Genomic DNA, 19,476 nt, shown 5'->3' with positions numbered 1-19,476 from the left:
TATATAAAATTAAGTCATAAAATAGATTTATATAAATATACTATAAGAGATAACTAGCCTATAACTAACAATAAGAGATAACTATGACAATAAATATTTATTTAAATAAACTTTTATAATTACATTTTTACATAAAATCTGAAAATTACAAAAGTACAAATTACATGGTTCAGAATGCATCTAATATGCCCAAAAATGCTGTGTAGACAAGCAGCTCACTAGACACAACATTACTGTACTGTAGCCCCTTCCACACTTTTCTGAGATACTATCCCTTTAAAAGGTGGGCAGATACTCACTAAATGTCCCTACCTTTACAATCAGTCCCACTGCCCAATCTCTACAATGAACAGCACAGAAATGGATAGAGCGAGTGAAACGGACACAGCTTGTAAAGTAGAAACGACGAAAGGAAAGTAGAAATGGAACACTCTCAGGAGAGAGAGCTTTGTAGCTACATGAAGAAGTGCAGCTGAATGACTTGCACTTTCAAGTCCAGAGATACTCAAAAAGAACATGAATCACAACAACAAGACAGAGAAAGAGAGAAACTAAAGTGTTTCCTGACCTTATCTTATGAACATTCACAGTTCGATCATTAATTCTCAAGTACCACTTCATTAACACCAATTAAAACTTGTATTACAGTTTTGGTGACTTTATGCAAGCAATATGCACATATACTCACAAATGGACACAACATGCACAAAGTGTTTGTTTTTTAAATTTAAAAAGGAGCTTAATGTGCTAATGTGTCTACTACTAATTATTTTAATCTATTAATAGCTGAAGTTTAACAAAGCAAAACGAATGTTTTTTTTTTCAAATACCTCCTATAAGCTGCTGAAATACACTTTTGTATGCTGCTGGGAAACATGCTATAACTATAACAGAGACATGCACAATCTCTAACATACACACATTCAAGTAAAACACAGTGTAGTGTAGTGGGTGTGTGTCAAAGCTTACCTTAGTGCTCAGAGAGGCCATTTGAGTCGCTCTCTCAGTCTTTCTCTTATTCCCACAGGAGTCAAACAGACACAAAGACAGCCCCCTCTCGCTCTCCTCCCACCCCGACACCTTACGGAGGTACAGCGGTTTTGCTGGCGTGTACGGAGGTCCTTCCTGCTTAAGTCATGGCTGTGGTCAGGCACTGCCCCCTGCCCCGCCGGGCCCCGTGTGTCTGAGCTCTGAGCCCTGCCTGCAGCACTCAAACATGCGTTATGCAAGGCCTCGCCGGACCGCCAGCTCTCCCCTCCCTCCCTCTCGCTCGCTCGCTCGCTCAGCTCCTCCCACACCTCACCTCACTGCGCACCACCAACTTCATCAGGTATTCATTCAAAAAAGACACAAGGCAGCTGGCAGCGTGCCCAGACTACACTGCTGAAGAAAGAGAGAGAGTGAAAGAATGAAAGAGAGATAGAGTGAGGGAGGAGGAGATCAAGGAGAGAGGGAAGGATATACAGAAAGACAGAGGAGGGAGGTGAGGGAGCGAGAGTATGAGGGAAACAAGAGAGGGAGGAGGGTCATAAAGAAAGCGATGGAGATTAAACCAGACAGCGATGAAGAGATAGAAGGCCGTTTCTACAACTACAGGCACTTTTGTGTCCCAGAGTGTTTGATTGTTTTTAAAACTTAGAGCTTTTTGTTAAGTGAAGATCACATTAAAAGTGTCAAGAAAACTTTTCAAATGCCTTTTATTTAGCTATAGATTTTTATTAGTAATTCAACACAAAAATATGAACTATTATAAAACTAGCATAATCTTAAGAAACAGTAAAATGAACATTTCCCTTTTTTCTGGAAATAATTTCAATAACGCACTACTGTTTTAAAGTTTTGGGATAAGTAACATTTTTTTAATTATTTTGTTTCTTATGCTCACCAAGGCTGCATTTATTTGATCATGAATACAGTAAAATACAATAACATTATGAAGTATTATTTCAATTTAAAACAGCTGGTTTCTAATTGAAAATATTGTAATTTTATTCCTGTGATGAATTTTCAGCATCATTACTCCAGTCTTCAGTGTCACATGATCCTTCAGAAATCATTCTAATATGCTGATTTGGTGCTCAAGAAATATTTCTTCTTATAATCAATGTTGAAAGCAGTTGTGTTTTTCAATAAATAAATAAATAAAAAATGAGCCAAGCAACAAACAATTTTGCCTCAAATTGCATATGCTAGTGTGTACTTGGTGACCAAGGACAAAGTGTCAATAAGTGTGAAGCACAAAATACCAAACATAAAGGTAAAAATCATGTATAAACTAAATATTTTATTATGCATAATTTCTAGTCAAAGACATTGTGATTTTAACTGTTAGTTAGGATATAAACAATACTATACTAAACAATACTACAACTACACTATGAAATTACCCTTAGCAAGACAACTACCATTTTAATGCAAAAATGTAATTTTCACTACTGCCATTTCCATCACAGACTGATGTCAAACACAATACATCATTTAAGATTTGCTGGAAATCTGATCTGCTAGTAGTCAACTGAAATAAACCTATAGGCCTATAGACAAACTGCTCAAATGAGTAAATATGCCCTCTCCCTTATACATGCACTCCCCCACACAGCACTAATGATCTGAGGAGAAGAGCACACACAAACACAGACCCACACACTTCCGCGGAGCGTCAGGATTACAAACTCATTTCAGGTGAGCTCAATGAAAGCACACGGACATTTGTGATGCTAATCCTGTACAGCAAATTCTTATCTAAATGGAGGTCTCTGAACCTCTGGGTTTCAGCACCGTTTAAAACTCAAGTGGCATATAAATACTAGTGAAAACTGTTGCTATAGCGCTTGTGCAGTTCTATGAACTCATCAGCAGGTGGTGCTAGAGACAACAATGTCTCAGATTCATAGCTAAAGGCTAGAGAGTTTGTTTAGCTGACCTAGTTAGCTAAGCAGTTTTGATAAATATATATTCTGCTCAGTGGTGGTGAGGATGGTGCAGTGAGATTGGACAACAGAAATGTCTCCCACAAAAAAAGAGGGTGAAAACCAGGGTTATTATAGTTAATTAAAACTAAAACCATAGCAAAATTCAGTTACTTGAAATGATTAACTAACAGAAAATGAAATAAAAAAAATAAAAAAAGCATTTCTCATTTTCATTTAGTTCTCCATGATACCTACTTAAAATACTATATATTTACTAAAATAACTGAAGATAAAAATAAAAATGATGGAGACATTTAAATAAACCCTAAAACTAATAAAAATGACTAAAACACATAACAAAATTATTAAAACTATATATATATATAAAAAATATATATATATCTCAGTGATAGTAAAATAACACTGGTGAAAGCTCAAACGTTCTGTGTTCACTCGCGTTCTTTAAGTATAGCTTAGCTAACTTCTCTACCAAACCCTATGAACAGGCCTAGATGGAACTTTTGCATTTACTAAACTGATTGTAGTGGAAAGTCTGCGGACAACTGTGGAATGGATCCGACTCACCGTGGCCACAACGTACTTGAACTGTTGCCGGCTGGCCAGCGACTCAGAACACTAGGCACTAGAACATCCAGGCACAGGAACAGCTTCTTTTCCTACAGGCCATCTCTTATTAAACTGTTAAATGACTCCCAAGGCACCCCTCAGTGCAACACTCCCACTGTTTAGAGAAATATCCTGTAAATTCACTATTTATTATTATCCATAATATTGTAAAAATGTACAAAATTCTTACATATTTTCTCACTTAACCTGAATGCTTCTGACTTAACCAAACAAACTATCTTCATACTTTCTTTGTTTTATATTTCAATTTTATATTATGTGTCTTCTTGTTGCATTTGTGTGTGTACACTGGAAGCTCCATTACCAACAAAAAAAATCCTTGTGTGCGAAAGCACACTTTGCAATAAATCTCTTTCTGATTCTGATTATAAATTACAGGGATAGTTCACCCCAAAACCTAAATTATGTCATTATTTACTCTCCCTCAAGTTGTTTCAAACCTGTATGAGTTTCTTTCTTCCATTGAACACAATAAGATATTTTCAAGAATGTTGTTAACCAAACAGTTGACGGTAGCCATTAACTGTCACAGTATTTTTTTTTCCTTACTATGGCAGTCAATGGCTACTGTCAACTGTTTGGTTACACACACTCTTTAAAATATCTTCTTTTGTGTTCAAGAATGAAACTCATGCAGGTTTGAAACAACTTAAAGGTGAGAAAATTATGACAGAATTTTAATTTTTGGGTGAACTATCCCTTTAAGTACTTGACTACTGTATTATTAGTACCTGAAAACATCCCCAAACAGTGTTATGTTATACATCGGCACTTTAACTTACATTTACTATATATTGATTGTAAGATAGCACAACTAAACAGACTTACTTTGTGATAACTCTTTATCAATACAACATAATTCGGGGGGTGGGGGGGGGGAGACGAACGAAGCACAAGATAATTAATTGAGTGACTAACCAATGCAACCCAAGAAACAAGAATTAGACCAATAAACAAAACAACTGACAAAACTTATTGAGGAGGGAAGATAAAGCTCTCCGAGCTAACAGGGCAATGAGTTCACACAGTACATTCAAAAGACGTATTTGTAACATCAACATCTGCAATTGCAATCAGAGGTTGCAAACCATAGCTCTTTTCTGGACCACTTCTCATGACAAACACCTGACTGATCAGATTCTATTTTATTTTTTTTATTCTTTTATTATCTGTGTTTTTGTTCTGTCGCTGTCATTCTATTGCATTGCGGAAGCTTCTGTCATGAAAACAAATTCCTCGTATGTGAAAACATACCTGGCAATAAAGCTCATTCTGATTCTGATTCTGATTATCATAAACACAGCTCAAATGCTTACTAGCGTGGCCCAAAATATTTAGCACAGTTTTATTACAGGTAGAATGCAAAATGTTTCAGTACAAGCATTTCAACCAAATGTATTTTATGCAATATTTCAAACCTTTAACCCACTGGGGAAAATCAACCCATGGCAACAGTTTAAAAGCAGCCCAATTTCGTGGAAAAAAACAACAACAACCCTGCATCCAACTTGAGCTGCAGAAGTCAGATTTGACTGATCACGGATCAAAAGGAGAGATAACTGACAAGATGTTGGAGGATTTGCTGCTCAACAGATTCCGAGCTCACTGACAAATATCTTTTATCGTAAGATGTGCTCCCTTTACACAGTCCGCGAGCGATCGCGAAATCGAAAGTGAAAGTGAACTGCGACTGCTAGCGCTCATTCAAAAGGGGTTTAAATACGCCACATATTGATAGCGGCGCCCTGATGCGCGAAAATAATATACAATATTAGAATGTTTGCGGGAGCGCACACAAAAATAGCAGGAGCGGATGGGAGCATGCGATAATGGTCAGAAATTCAGCGAGATCAACAAGCCCCGCGCTATCACGCAGTGGGTGCAGTCAGTCAGTGAGCGCCGTAACAGATGACGTCAAATCTTGCGGGATTCCATAAATAAACTACACAGAACCCCACTATTCAACCCGATCTCATGAAAGTGCGTATAAATAGTAAGCCAAATAAAAACGAAAACTAGTGGTATTGATATGCAAAAATGGACTTTGGCTTGTATATGCTACGCGATGGGTAGGTTTCGGGTTGTGGGGTAGATGCATATCATATGTACGCGAAAACTGCGTATTATATGCACGCCAAACACATGCGTATCATATGCACATCAAAGTCCATTTTTGCATATCAATACCACGAGTTTTCATTTTTATTTGGCGTACTATTTATACGCATTTTCATGAGACCGGGCTCCGACAAATATACATAATGAAAAGATTATACAAAATTTAATGCCTTGGAAAATGGCATTTAAGACTTTTTAATACTTATTAAGGGCCTTAATTTTCTCTAAATTGATTGATCAACTTTTAAGACCCCGTGGACTCCCTGTAGTATCATTAAGATACTATTTTTTATTATTATATATTATTAATATTTTGAATCAGTTTTAATTTTTATATTTTCTGTTTTCATTTTCATTTTCATTTTATATATTTTTTATTTTAAATGTACTGCTATTTCAGTAAATTTAGTGTTTTATTATTTCAATGGTTTTCTATGGTTTTAATTTTAGCTTCAATTTTAGTTTTAGTTAACTAACCCTGCCTCACAATAACCAAAATATGGAATATGAATATGGAATGAAAACACACAAAGCGTGTGCAGAACTTTGTGAATTAGGCTCACTCAAGTTCTGCATGCACAGACTCCATGTGGGCCTGCCGATGAGTCAATTTAACGCACGTCTGAACGCGTCCCTATGGGCCGGGTTATGGAAAGTATGAGGCAGTCAGAGGTTGTCAGTGCTTTGAGCTCGGGCTCAGTCATTAATGCGAGTTAATCTGAAGCGTAGCGCATGACGGGCACGCAAGGAGTTCCCTTGTTAGGTGACAAAACAAGCGGCATGGTAAAGTCTGTCTGTTGCCATGGCAACAAATTAGCTATGCTCTCCATTTCTGGGCCTTTAGGGTAATTCAATTAGTTTTTGTGTGTTTACTCTGAAGCGCGCGCAGTCACCTGAGAGATTGATAAATGGACGGGGGAGAAGAGAGAAACAAAGAGATACAGACAGAGATTATGAGGACAGACAGAAGCAGAGTAAGATAAAAGAGATGTTGACAATTTGAAACAGAAACGGCAGATTAAAATCTCTCGCTCTGGAAATCTGCAACTGCTAACAACCTGATATCAAAATATTCCCTTAATTCATTCTTTACAGAAGATGAAACTGCTCTCTACAGCGGAAAACATCTTCTTCCTCCTCTCTACAGATTGCAGTCATTAAATATGTGAAAGACTTGACAATATAAAAATATCAGATTCCTATTTGCATTCAGAACAGGTTTACTTTCTCTTGAAACGCTGTCATAGGAGTCCTGAATAGCGTTATATGGCAGCATTATTCAAGAAAGACCTTCAGTTCTTAAAGACTGTCAAAGTGAAATGTTTAGCAACTGACAGCCAATCATAAACTAAGCAGTGCTTGTCTTGTAAATTATTGAGCTTTGTATAGTCACAGAGATGCTCACTTCCTGTTTTTAGTTTCGGCATCTGAGGAAAGTTAAATAGGTTGAACACAACAGTACTGGCAAACAATTCTGGACAGATACAGAATGATGTGATACTAATTATAAGACAATCAGTGCGTTGTTGTGCTGTACTTATCCATGAAATAAAATAAAAAAAAGTTAACCCAGTTTGCAAAGTTTAGTATGAAATTTCGAAACCTGACTATCCTGGACTAAAGCTGTGTTCATACCATGTCACAATTATTGTAATTATAAGATGGCAATTCAGATTCTACTCAGAGCTGTTGAAATACTCAGAAACGATTTGTTTCTATGGCAATGCCCATAACATCACAGAGGGGTCTAATATGTGCGGCTTTACTGTTGATGACAGCGAAAACTTCATCACTACATTCACCTCTATATGCTATTTCATAATATCTAAAATTAATACAATACAATACAATACAATACTATAAGGGGAAGTCGTGGCCTAATGGTTAGAGAGTCGGACTCGTAACCCAAGGTTGTGGGTTTGAGTCTCGTACTGGCAGGGATTGTAGGTGGGGGGAGTGAATGTACAGCGCTCTCTTCCACCTTCAATACCATGACTGAAGTGCCCTTGAGCAAGGCACCGAACCCCCAACTGCTCCCCGGGCGCCGCAGCATAAATGGCTGCCCACTGCTCCGGGTGTGTCTTCACGGTGTGTGTGTGTGTTCACTGCTGTGTGTGTGCACTTTGGATGGGATAAATGCAGAGCACTAATTCCTAGTATGGGTAACCATACTTGGCCACATGTCACGTCACTTTCACTTATAATATAATATAATAACATAACAACATACACTACTGTTGAATAGTTTGGTAAGAATTATTAATAAATGTTAAAAAATGAATTAAACAACTAATGTATCTTTTTTTTTTGCAGCAAATCAGCATATTAGAATGATTTCTGAAGGATCACATGATACTGAAGACTAGTAAGAGTAATGATGCTGAAAATTCAGCTTTGCATCACAGGAATACATTTCAGCTATTTTAAATTGTAATAATATTTCACAATTTGACTTTTTGCAGTGATTCTGATCAATTGAATGCAGCCTTGGTGAGCATGAGACTTCAATCTTTTGAACGGTAGTGTAAATATATAATATAATATAATATAATATAATATAATATAATATAATATAAATTTCAGTTTAATGATTTCAAGTGTAAAAAGCTTGATGGAGTCAACAGTGTTTGCATCCCAAGGTGCATCTGGTCTTGCAATCATCCGGCCTAATGATTCTAACATGGTGAATGCCCAGACTATCACAGGCACATCTATTTTAAACTGTTTCTTTTATTAATATGCTTCTTGGAAAGCTGAGTTAAAATCAAATCCAAGTGCAATTATCAGTCCTGTTTTATACTTGACACAATCAAGTAATCACAGTATGTATAAATAAACATGGAAAAATTGTATTCATATATATAGCAAAATGCACACACATGAATACAGAGTTATAGTCTTAAAGCTATACTTCTATAAATAGAATTCTGTTTGCCTAATGCACAGAATGATCAGTTTCATATCCCGTGGAATGCTAAGGTGTTACTCTTGGGGTTTGCCAAAGAATTTGTTAAAAGTTCTTTCTGTGTCACTTTCTGTGTGGAGTGATTAAAAATCCACTCAAATTAAACTTCACAGGAAAGCTCTGCACCATTCAGTGGAATGTACCCACCCTCTCATCGCCAGATGTGGCCTTTTACATGCACGCACACTGAATGGTTTCAGACTGATATGCATTTTCAGACCTGAATAGCAGCAAGCCTTTGATCGCACCTGCACGAGAGAGGCTGTGACTCCCTCCGACTGTCTGCAGTTCAGCTGTGGCTTCCCTCTCTCTGCTTCTGTCGCTGTCAAGCGAGGGATCAACTCCAGAGACGTGTCGCCAAGGAGACACATAAAAGGCTCTATACATACGCATTATGTGCACTTTTTTTCTGGCATCATTTACTCACACTCATGTTGTTCAAAACCTGTGATTTTCTTTTCTTCAGTTGAATGAAAAGAAGATATTTTGAAGAATGTCCTGGCTGCTCTTTTCCATATACACTAAAGGTCAAAGGTTTGGAATAATTAGGATTTTTTTTTTTAAGTTTTTGAAAGACAGTAATATCGAAAAATAAAACCGTAATATTGTGAAATAATTTTTAGATTATTAGATTTTAAAATGCCATTTATTCCTGTGATGTCACATGATCCTTCAGAAATCATTCAGATATGCTGATTTGCTGCTCAATTATTAATAATGGTTCTTACTGGAACAATCTTGAGTTAATAAATGTGCTTAATATTTGTGTGGAAACAGTGATACTTTTTGCAGGATTCTTTGGTGAATAAAAATTCAAAAGCACAACATTTATTTGAAATAGAAATCTTTTGTAACATTATAAGTGTTTTTACTGTCTCTTTTGATCAATTTAATGGGTCATTGCAGAATAATAGTATTAATTTTCTTTTCTTTTTTCTTTTTAATCTTGCTTAACCTTACTAAAATATTACTAACTGTTGAATGGTAGTGTATCATGGATTCCACAAAAATGTTAAGCAGCAAAAACTGTTTTCAACATTGATAATAATAATAATAAATGTTTCTTGAGCAGCAAATCAGCATATTAGAATGATTTCTGAAGGATCATGTGACACTAAAGACTGGAGTAAAGTTGCTGAAAATTCAGCTTTGCATCGCAGGAATAAATTACATTTCATTAAAATAGAAAACAGATCTTTTAAATTGTAATATTTCACATTATTACTGCTTTTACTGTATTTTTGATTAAATAAATGCAGCCTTGTTGAGCCTAAGGATTTCTTTCAAAAACATAAAAAAAAAAAAAATCATAATTATTCCAAACTTTTGACCAGTAGTAGGGAAATAGTAATGAAAGTAAATAGGGCTGTCAAAATGCTGTCTAAATTGCAACATAAATGCATCATAAAAACAATCCACATAACTTTATAAGACTTTTATGATACTTTTAGTGTATTTTAGTGTCATTTTAAAGATTTATATCTCCAGTTCCTGGGTGAACCATTCCTTTAATCCAGTATCTCCTTCTCGCCATCATTTCTATAGTCATGCGGAACATTCTCCCTTGCTTGTATCACCGTCATCTGCCTCTAAGCACTAACAACCCAACAATGACTCATTAGCTGGGTGAATAGACAGATTGGCACAGAGAGAGCAGTGCCACAGTCATACCCAGCATGCCCAGCAGCATTACAGAGTGGCGCATTAACACCATACTGAGCCTTGAGGAGAGAGGAATGACTGCAGATTAACTTTATGTGCTTTTTACTGAAGCGCCTGCAGCAAAATGCAATGGCCGAATGCTGAGCTAACACCAGAGAGACCACAACGCTTTAGTCAGAAAAGTAGTAGTCGGCTCTTAGTCTGGTGTGGGTTGTGCACTATTAAACAGAGAATTCCTTTTCATTTGCAGTTCAGTGCCTGAATTTGAACTGCAGTAGCAAGCAGATGTAGAAATGTAAATGAAATTTGAATTGAAGGAAGTAATGTTGCAATCAAATGAATTAATTCAAATGAATTCAAAGAAATGTTGTTTTTAATAATACATTGTATTTGTCTGAATAAATTTCCCACATCAAACACACAATATGGTATATTTCCAAAAACACTAGATCATAGCAGCACAACTGTTTTCAACATTAATAACAAAAAGAAATGTTTCTTCCAAACCAAATCAGCATATTAGAATGATTTCTGAAGGGTCATGTGACACTGAAGACTGGAGTAATGATGCTGAAAATTCAGCTTTGCATCACATTAACAAGTTACATTTTAAAATATATTCACATAGAAAACAGTTATTTTGAATTGTAATAATATTTCACAGAATTACTGTTTTTACTGAACTTTTAATTAAATAAATGCATTAAAAACATTTAAAAAATCATATCAACTCCACAGTAAGGTAGTGTACATATGATTTCATTATACTTAATAAATTAACTTTCACAAAAAAAAATATTTAAATGTTGTTAGCTATATTCATTGTTTTAAATATATTTAATACGTTTACAAAGACTATTCATGTTACATTACAAAAAATGTGAGAAAGAAAAACAAAAATCAGGAAACACAGGATATAATTAGTCAAAATTCATCATGCATTTATTCATGTTTTGTTACAAAAATATGTATGATCATGTCACATTTCTAAAATAACTCTTTTCCTATAGTAAAGTCAAATTATATTCAATTAAATTCACTGTACATTGCCCAACCTTGGTGTTTTTCTGTTTTGTATATGTTCCTGAATGCTCTCTCCACCACAGACAGCCTCATTCTCTTTTTCTGATGAGTGTATTAACGTGGGAGGGGAAAGAGAGAGAGAGAGAGAGAGAAGAAGAACAAGAAGACAGGGATGGAATGAAACTGTAGATGAACAGAAACTCAGTCCTGGCTCTGTTCATTCTCTCTCAGTGCCAAGTCTGAGGGTGTAACTATAAATGTGAGTGAGGGAGGTCTCTGAGGTCGGCCCAGTCACTAAACAAAAATACTGACATATGACCATAGATTTATAGTGTTTATATCAAACTAATTACAATTACTACACACTAACCCGCACTAACTTTTTGATATGTGGGTGAAAGTGAGAAAGCCAGGTTTAGGCCAGCTCCAGAAATTGGATAAAACCTATATCAAATATAACAAATATAACATCAAATACATATCAAGTCAAAAGAGCACATCTCTATAATATTGTTGAGTCAAGATACAGCTATGATAGATCGTTAATATGTTCTGGGTGTTTTCTAGTTTTAGTGCTAATTTGCTAGAAGGTGGTTGCTAGGGTGTTGCCAGGCTGTTTCCAAGGGATAGTCCACCCAAAAATGAAAATTGTGTCATCGTTTACTCATCCTCATGTTGTTCCAAACCTGTTAGACCTTTTTTCTTCTGGATTGACATGAGGACGAGCAAATGATGACCGAAAAATAAAAAGATATTTATAAAAATATTTGTAACTTAATTTACAGTAGTTTAGACTAATGGCCATGTAGCAGCACTCTATTATAAAGGTTAAACGGGCTGCTAAATGTTAGCTTTGATATTACATGAATCTATCATGACTGTATTAATAAGCACATCTAAACGGAGGTGATATTGTCATGGTGCTTTCTGCTTTGTGACATTCTGACTAATACTAGCACTGAATGACCTCTAAATCTGAGTCACAGAAATTAATAGCTCTCGTCTCTCCTCAGAGACAGCTCCACAGAGCCAAAGCTTCAATTGCGTTTAAAAAGTGCAGATTAGATGCACATAATTGCAGACGTGCGCTGGAGTCTGGTTACGACCTGAAATCGATTTCACGCATTTGTTTGTCCTTAGCACAAACTGTTGACGGTGCCTCTGTGTCCTGTCCGCCGTTACCGCTCGACGTGTCCTTCTCGCCCTCCCTCCATTCACAGGCCATCCTAAATCTGCCACTATGTGGAGTGTGTATCAGTGTGTGTGTGACGGATTACACCGAGGCAAAGCACTGCTAAACCCCACTAGTACTCGATAATCCCACAGGAGTGTACACACACATTCTCGCAGAACACGCTGACGTACTGACAAAAAGAGACTGAAGATAAACACACTTGTGATAAGTAAGAGGCAGAACAACACACACATGCTCAGAGTGAAGACTGTGTTCCATTTCACACACATAATCTTTAATAAATATGCATGGAGATGCAGTTGAGACAAGTGAACTTTAATTGGTCAAAAATCAAACTAGCTCAAGCAAAATACACAATTACATAATCACTAATAATATATATTTAAAAAAAATCAAAAGAAAGCAATCTCCTATCCTATCTATTTTTTTATATATAATACATTTTCAGAAATAAATATTGTTGATTGATATTGTTGAGTGATTATAACGTTTTGAATGCTAAAAATAACATTACAAAATTCATGACTATTATTAGGTATTATCAGCAGCATATTACGTTTATTATTAGGTACTATGAACAGCATATGATTATTATTAGTTATTATGATCAGCAGCGTTGTTTTAAAAATACAGAAACAATTTCATCCTTAACTATTTTATTTTTATAATACATTTTTTATAACAAATCTTCAATTAAAATATGTTAAGTGATCGTAACTGAATGCTAAAAATAACATTAAATAAAACATTTTATATGATAAAAAAATATAGATTTTTTTTATTGATAAACTGTTTATCAATTATTGTGGTTTTATTTTTTGTAATGCTAAAAAATATATATAATCAAAATTCATGATTATTATTAGGTATATTATGTTCCTTGTTAGGTATTATGAGCAGCATACTATGATAATTGTTAGTTATTATGATTAGCATATTACAAAGAAGCTTTATTTTATTTTTTCATTTTAAAAATTACATTTATGATCAAATATATAAATTTCTATAATAAAATATAACGGAAAATAAACTGTAAAGTAAATAGAACCTTTCAAATGCTTAAAATAACATTAAAAAGGGTACAGTAATATGTATTATGAGTGTATTACAAGCAGCTTATATGCTCCTAAAAAATTTGAAATGTGTTAAACTGCATGAATAAGCACCAAAGTAAATTCTAAAATAACTTAAGATGCAAAGTGCCAACTAGCGGTCTCAGACGGCTGGAAACAGTATATAAATGATATAATTTATAAAATAATTACACACACACACACACACACACACACACACACATATATATATATATATATATAATTATTTATAAAATAATAATAAGTAATAAATAGCATTTTTAACCAAAGAAACACCTTAAGTGTGTCCATGCATGGACTGGAAATTTACACACTCCTGGCTGGCTTTCTGCTTCAGTGCACCACAAACATAACAGCATATAACATGCAGCCGTACAGCAACACAAACCTAAAAGTTACAGCCCATTATCACGACTGAACTGCGGAGAAGACCGACCCCTGCATACGAACTTACAGATGCATCACGCCAAACCTGCAATGACCTGCAATTTATGACATAAATGTGGACCTCCAGCAAACACACTCACACAATATGCACCAAAGCACAGCGTGAGGCCCTGTTCAAAGCTATTCACACACTGTGATCCACGAGAAGTCTTTATGTTCCTGAGAGAGCAGGCCAGCAGGACTAAGGATGGATGCTCTTTGAATTGTGGCAAAATGGGACGACATGCAATTGTGTTTGGGGTGACCTTGTTTGGCTCCGCTGTGCCGGACAAACTAAGACAGACTGAAGGGTTGCTTTGAAGACACTGTTGTGATCCATAACAATACCCACGTCTGCCCACACAGCACAGATTGGCTGATGTCCCGTACGCAGGTCTGGGACACAAAAATGTATTGGAAACGCTAAGATATGCCATGCTAATGTATGAATGTCACTGCATTAGATAACAAATCAAACCCAAGTGGCATATGCAAAGAAAAGAGGCTAAAACTACACTTTTGAGTCATTTTTACCATTTCTTTATGTGTTTTATTTTTTAAAGAAATTCTGTATTTTTCTGCTTTTAGTAAATAAAAGGCGTGTCAAAGTGTATCAAAATATATGTGATAATTTCAGGGACTATTATTAGCTACATTCTACAGCATTTACATAATACATAAAATAAAACTGATTAAATAGTTACTGTAAATCAAATTCAACCTTTTGTCATTGTACGAACTGACCTCATGTTTCAGGAAAATTTCACAGTGCATAGCGCCAAACAGGCTTTCAGGAAAAATGGTGTGTTGGTGTTTGTTGTTGCTATTTAGCATTTTGGAAGATTTAAGATGGGCGATTTAAGATTAAATTGTTATTTTAAATGGTTATTTAAGCATTTCAAAAATGAACCTCTTCTTTTTGTGAAACATTTTGCTTTTAAATTGTGCTTAAGGTATCTTTCTTTAAATTAAATGTCACTTAGTTTGACATTTTTGTAATGCTTTCCAATAAACAATATATACTATTACATCATTTATTAATCTTGATTAACATTCGTTTCTACGTATACTAATTGAATTTCAATATTTCAAACTGTATAAATTACCTTTAGTTAATATATCATGAACAAACATAAATTAACATTGAACAACAGCATGTTTAAAAATTAACATTAACCTAGATTAATAATTGCTGTAAAAATTGTTACTTAATGATAATGCATTAATAAACGTTAACCTTATTGTACGGTGTTACTGGTATTTTGCTATTCAATGCAGTTCCATTCATAGATTTTTTGGGGGGACAGCTATTTATTCCATTCTATCACTAATCAATATTTAATAAAATAAAAAATTAAAATAAATAAATAAATGAAACACAGAGGTATGACTGACATAAGGGTGATCAGAATCTTAAATGACACAGAAAACAGATCGCTGGTCAGGTCTAAATCGTAACACGTGCTTTTATCTCTCAGCGAGATATCTCCCATCCTGCTAGCGTCCTCTTTAGCGGTCCTGTGATCATTCATTCATGACAAATTAAACATTTAGATAACGCCAAGGTAATAAATAGAGGGTGAGAAATGAGTGTGACAGTCCAGCTCCCCATACAGTCAGACCGCCTCCTCCGTAAACAGCACGAAACCCGAGAGCATGAGAATCACGCGACCTAGTGCAAACGTGAAAGAGACTATTGGGATAAACACGGCCTGGTTTGGACCAGTTTGGTTTGGTTTGGTACTCTACGAGTGGAACAAACAAACACAAGCTTTTATTCTCGGAGTTCATAAAAACCATTTCATGGTTTTCTGTAAGCACCACCAAAGTCATTTTATGGTACATTTTGACCTTTGCTGTTGCTTAAACATGCTCTGTGATGTGGGTTGCAAAGTAGGATACTGATGATTATTCATTGTGAGTAATCAGGTCGACAAAACTCCAGCAAATGTCAACACATACACTCAATACATCAGGATCGAGGACAAACGGAAGCTAATAGCAGCAACACTTCTCAGAATATTACTTCGCACTGATTGCTTGGCTCTCCTTCTCCTTGACCCTGCTTTCAAAGGATGAGATTTAAAAAATAACCTCTGTCAACCCGCATGTTGAAAAAGTCATTTGTGTTCGTCATGTAGTTCATGTAACATGACACTAGATGTGACTTATGTGTCTTCTGCATCGAGCTCTTTACCTCTGACCTCAAAGCTCGTGCACACCGGCACAGGGTCAGCGGGTCACCTTTCACACACGCCACCAAATCCCTGGCCTGCTGGAGCTAGTTTGGAGGTATAATATAACATATAATTGGTTTCCAATTATATCTGAGCTGCAGTCAGTAATCATCCGGGCTGGTAACATGTAACTAAAGAGTTTGAAGATAACATCAGCATTTATGTCTAGTGTAATGGAATGTTAATCTTTGTAAAAACAATTTGTGAATACAAGTACTAAATTCACACTGTTCGCATCTGATGTCTAGATTTTCAGCAGAAACAGTCTGGCCTTTTGACCCAGTGTGTCAGACATAAGACCTCTGCCACCTGAGCATAAGAAAACAGTTGTTGTTTGGTTTCAGACGCAGTTTAAATATACCACTTCGGTGATTAAAAAAGCAAAAGCAAACATTTGTGCTCTCAAGTCCCTAAAGGCCATTCATTGTAAGAGGTTGTTTGGATAAAGGATAAACATGCGAATGTGTGTGTGGATTAAGAATGAATGTATTATTAGAGCGAGCATTAGTGTATTGTTGAGTATCAAAGTAACTTTAAGTCTAAAGTTAGTTTGTTTAAAGTTAGTTAGTTTAAGTGAGCGTTAGATGACATCAAAATGTAATATCTGCCAAAATGAATGAATGAACGAATAAATAAATAAAAACCCCGATAACTTATATGTTACCAATATATCATGTATCCCTTTAAAATTTAAAATCAGAAATAAAATACAACATCCTTAAGCCTTAAAAAAATTAATTTTCACACAATTACATCTAATGTGACAGAAAATTCTTAGGCTGGATGGTTCTACTGCTATGCATTTGTAAGGATTCAGATGTTTTCTGCAAACAATGAAAGCAATTATGGGTGAGAAGGTAGGAAGATGCTGTATATCACAGATCTTGACAAACACGTGTAGCGGATGCAGATTATGCGTGATGCACATGGCAGCTGATAAAAATTAACACACACACACAAACATCCCCTAGACCAGTTTGAAGTACAAAATATGACCTTGATTACATAAACTACACCTGCAAAACACTCGGACAATTGCAATACCACCATATCGTGTCAGTCAGTCGGTCACTATCGCAATCTTCCTTCATTTTATTGCCAAATCCTTGCTGATTCCCACTGTTAGGTCAAAGGTCAAATGAATTTCGAGATCCTTTCTGGGAGAGCAACATCACAGCATGTCGGAGAGCTGAATGTTTATTGCTCGGACCTTCTTAAGGGGCTTCAGCGAATAAGGGCCAATGTGCTGAGAGACATGTTAATGACAGCAGTGAATGAGGTTTGTGTTATGCTGAATCTCTCGAGCTGTTATTCAAAACTGTTCAAAAGAGGAAGATGGAAAAATTGAAGTATGAAACATGTTTGTGTGAGAATGATTGAAATTAAGAAGTGAAAAGTGTGTGAACTTATGTGGATGGTTGGATTCCGAGGTGTTTTTGTGTTTATGCTAGTAATTTATTTATTCTCCCTCTTTCTAGAAAGCACTCCGCTGAGATCACGGTGTGAAAGGACACAGTTTTAAGTGCTGAGGGGGAGAGGGACTCAGGCACAATGGAATGCCACTGCTACTCCTGCCAAGAACACTTTTCCCATGTGCCCGCGAGCCAAGACTTCCCCCAACAGCCAAGAATAGCACTGCTGTCCTCGCACACTCACCAAACTCTCTCACACACACTAGGCAAACACAAGGCTGGGTTCTGCAGCACCTGAACTTCAAAAGAGTCATGTGTGTAAGACACACTCCTGACAAGAAAACATTAAAATGACAACCAAAGGTTCCTAATAGTGGAAAAAGCTTCTTTAGATTACTGCAGTGCTCTTCACACTAAAAAACTGTTCACTGAAAGTTTTTTGGGGAACCAAAAATGGCATCACTGTGAAAGCACTTATTTTTAAGAGTGTAGGGAAATGAAGGTGACTAGCTTAAAGGGACAGTTCACCCAAAATCCTTTATTAACTCTTTTGTCGTTCCAAACCTGTATGACTGACTTTCTACTGTGGAACATCAAAGAAGATATTTTGAAAAAAAGTGACTTCTTTTGTCCATACAATGAAAGTCAATGGGGTCCAAAGAGAAGAAATACAGTACATATAAGTTTGGAATGACATTGGGATCAGTATCGACTATCCCTTTAATGTTTTCATAAGCACATCATGCTTTGATCTTGCAGATCTTTCATATTTTTATAATGACATAACATGCATCTAAATGGACTTTGATGCATTCCAATGCACTCACAACATCAATTTGTCATCCATTTGGGGTCATTTAAAAAAAAAAAAAGTCTTTTGAGAACTAACCAACAGGAAAAACACATCACCGAACCCCACCTTTGCCATATTAACACTTAACAGAAGATTAGGACATTCAGAGCGCATTAGGAAGCGCATGCTTCACCACACGCACTAAGAGGCCAGTGACCTTTAACTGGAGAAGAGCTTTTACTCTAAAAGCCCATGATTGGTTAGAGGAGCCACTGGCATAGTAGAACTGTCTGAGATGAAAAACAGAGTGAGCGAGACATAGAGAAACACAGACAGATGTTTCCATTAATTACCCTCAAAATGAGCTCTTATCAAGCCTTTCATAGGCCTGCCCGCGAGCTAGCGTTGCCTGTGTGACAATTTGTCTCTCGTTCCCTGAGTTTTTGAGTATGCACCAATATATTGGCCAGACTAATTAATCACCTCATATTTGGCCAGTTTTAGACTATAACTGCATCTGTTGCTGATACATTTTGGTAATTGCCCTTGTGTCAGTTTCGATATCTACCATCAGCCTTGTCATTGATTAATGGACTAATTTAATACAACTTTTTATTCTATTATAAGCCTATCACTTGAAGCAAAAAACGGAACTGAAAAATTAACACGAATTGGTATGTTTTACCTCAAGCTGCATGAACTCCACAAATTTTTGTAAAACATGATGGTCATATTACCCAGAATTCTATCCACTGTATCATAACTTGGCCAAAATCCTCAAACTTTCTGTTTATGTGAAGGCTTAAATGTAAAGCAATGGGCAAAAAAGATGTCCACTTGCTTGTGCATGGTTCTAGGGGCAGTTTACACCTGAACATTGAACAAAATGTGTCTGTGATATATGTATTCCACATTTACAGTCTTTCGCTTCATTTAAAAATATTAATACTTATACAATTACAATAATACTAATACCAATAATAAATACTAA

General features: G+C 35.9%; 1 protein-coding gene across 5 annotated transcripts in view; it reads right to left on the bottom strand.

Annotated features, from left to right (window-relative positions):
• LOC107696220 (ataxin-1-like) overlaps positions 1–19,476 on the bottom strand; it is a 101,236-nt gene that overhangs the window by 11,503 nt on the left and 70,257 nt on the right. Inside the window, exon 1 of one of the 5 annotated variants that reach the window (XM_016496480.1) lies at positions 970–1,389. The exons of the other annotated variants lie outside the window; for them this stretch is intronic. The gene's annotated coding sequence lies outside the window, so the exon portion shown is untranslated. Of the gene's footprint in view, positions 1–969; positions 1,390–19,476 lie in introns of those variants that run through there. 5 annotated transcript variants of the gene reach the window in all.

This window comes from Sinocyclocheilus anshuiensis, unplaced genomic scaffold (assembly GCF_001515605.1).
Source record: "Sinocyclocheilus anshuiensis isolate Anshui unplaced genomic scaffold, SAMN03320099.WGS_v1.1 scaffold734, whole genome shotgun sequence".
NCBI lineage: Eukaryota > Metazoa > Chordata > Actinopteri > Cypriniformes > Cyprinidae > Sinocyclocheilus > Sinocyclocheilus anshuiensis.
Note: the sequence above shows the minus strand (reverse complement) of the source record. Positions and strands in the feature narration are given on the sequence as shown.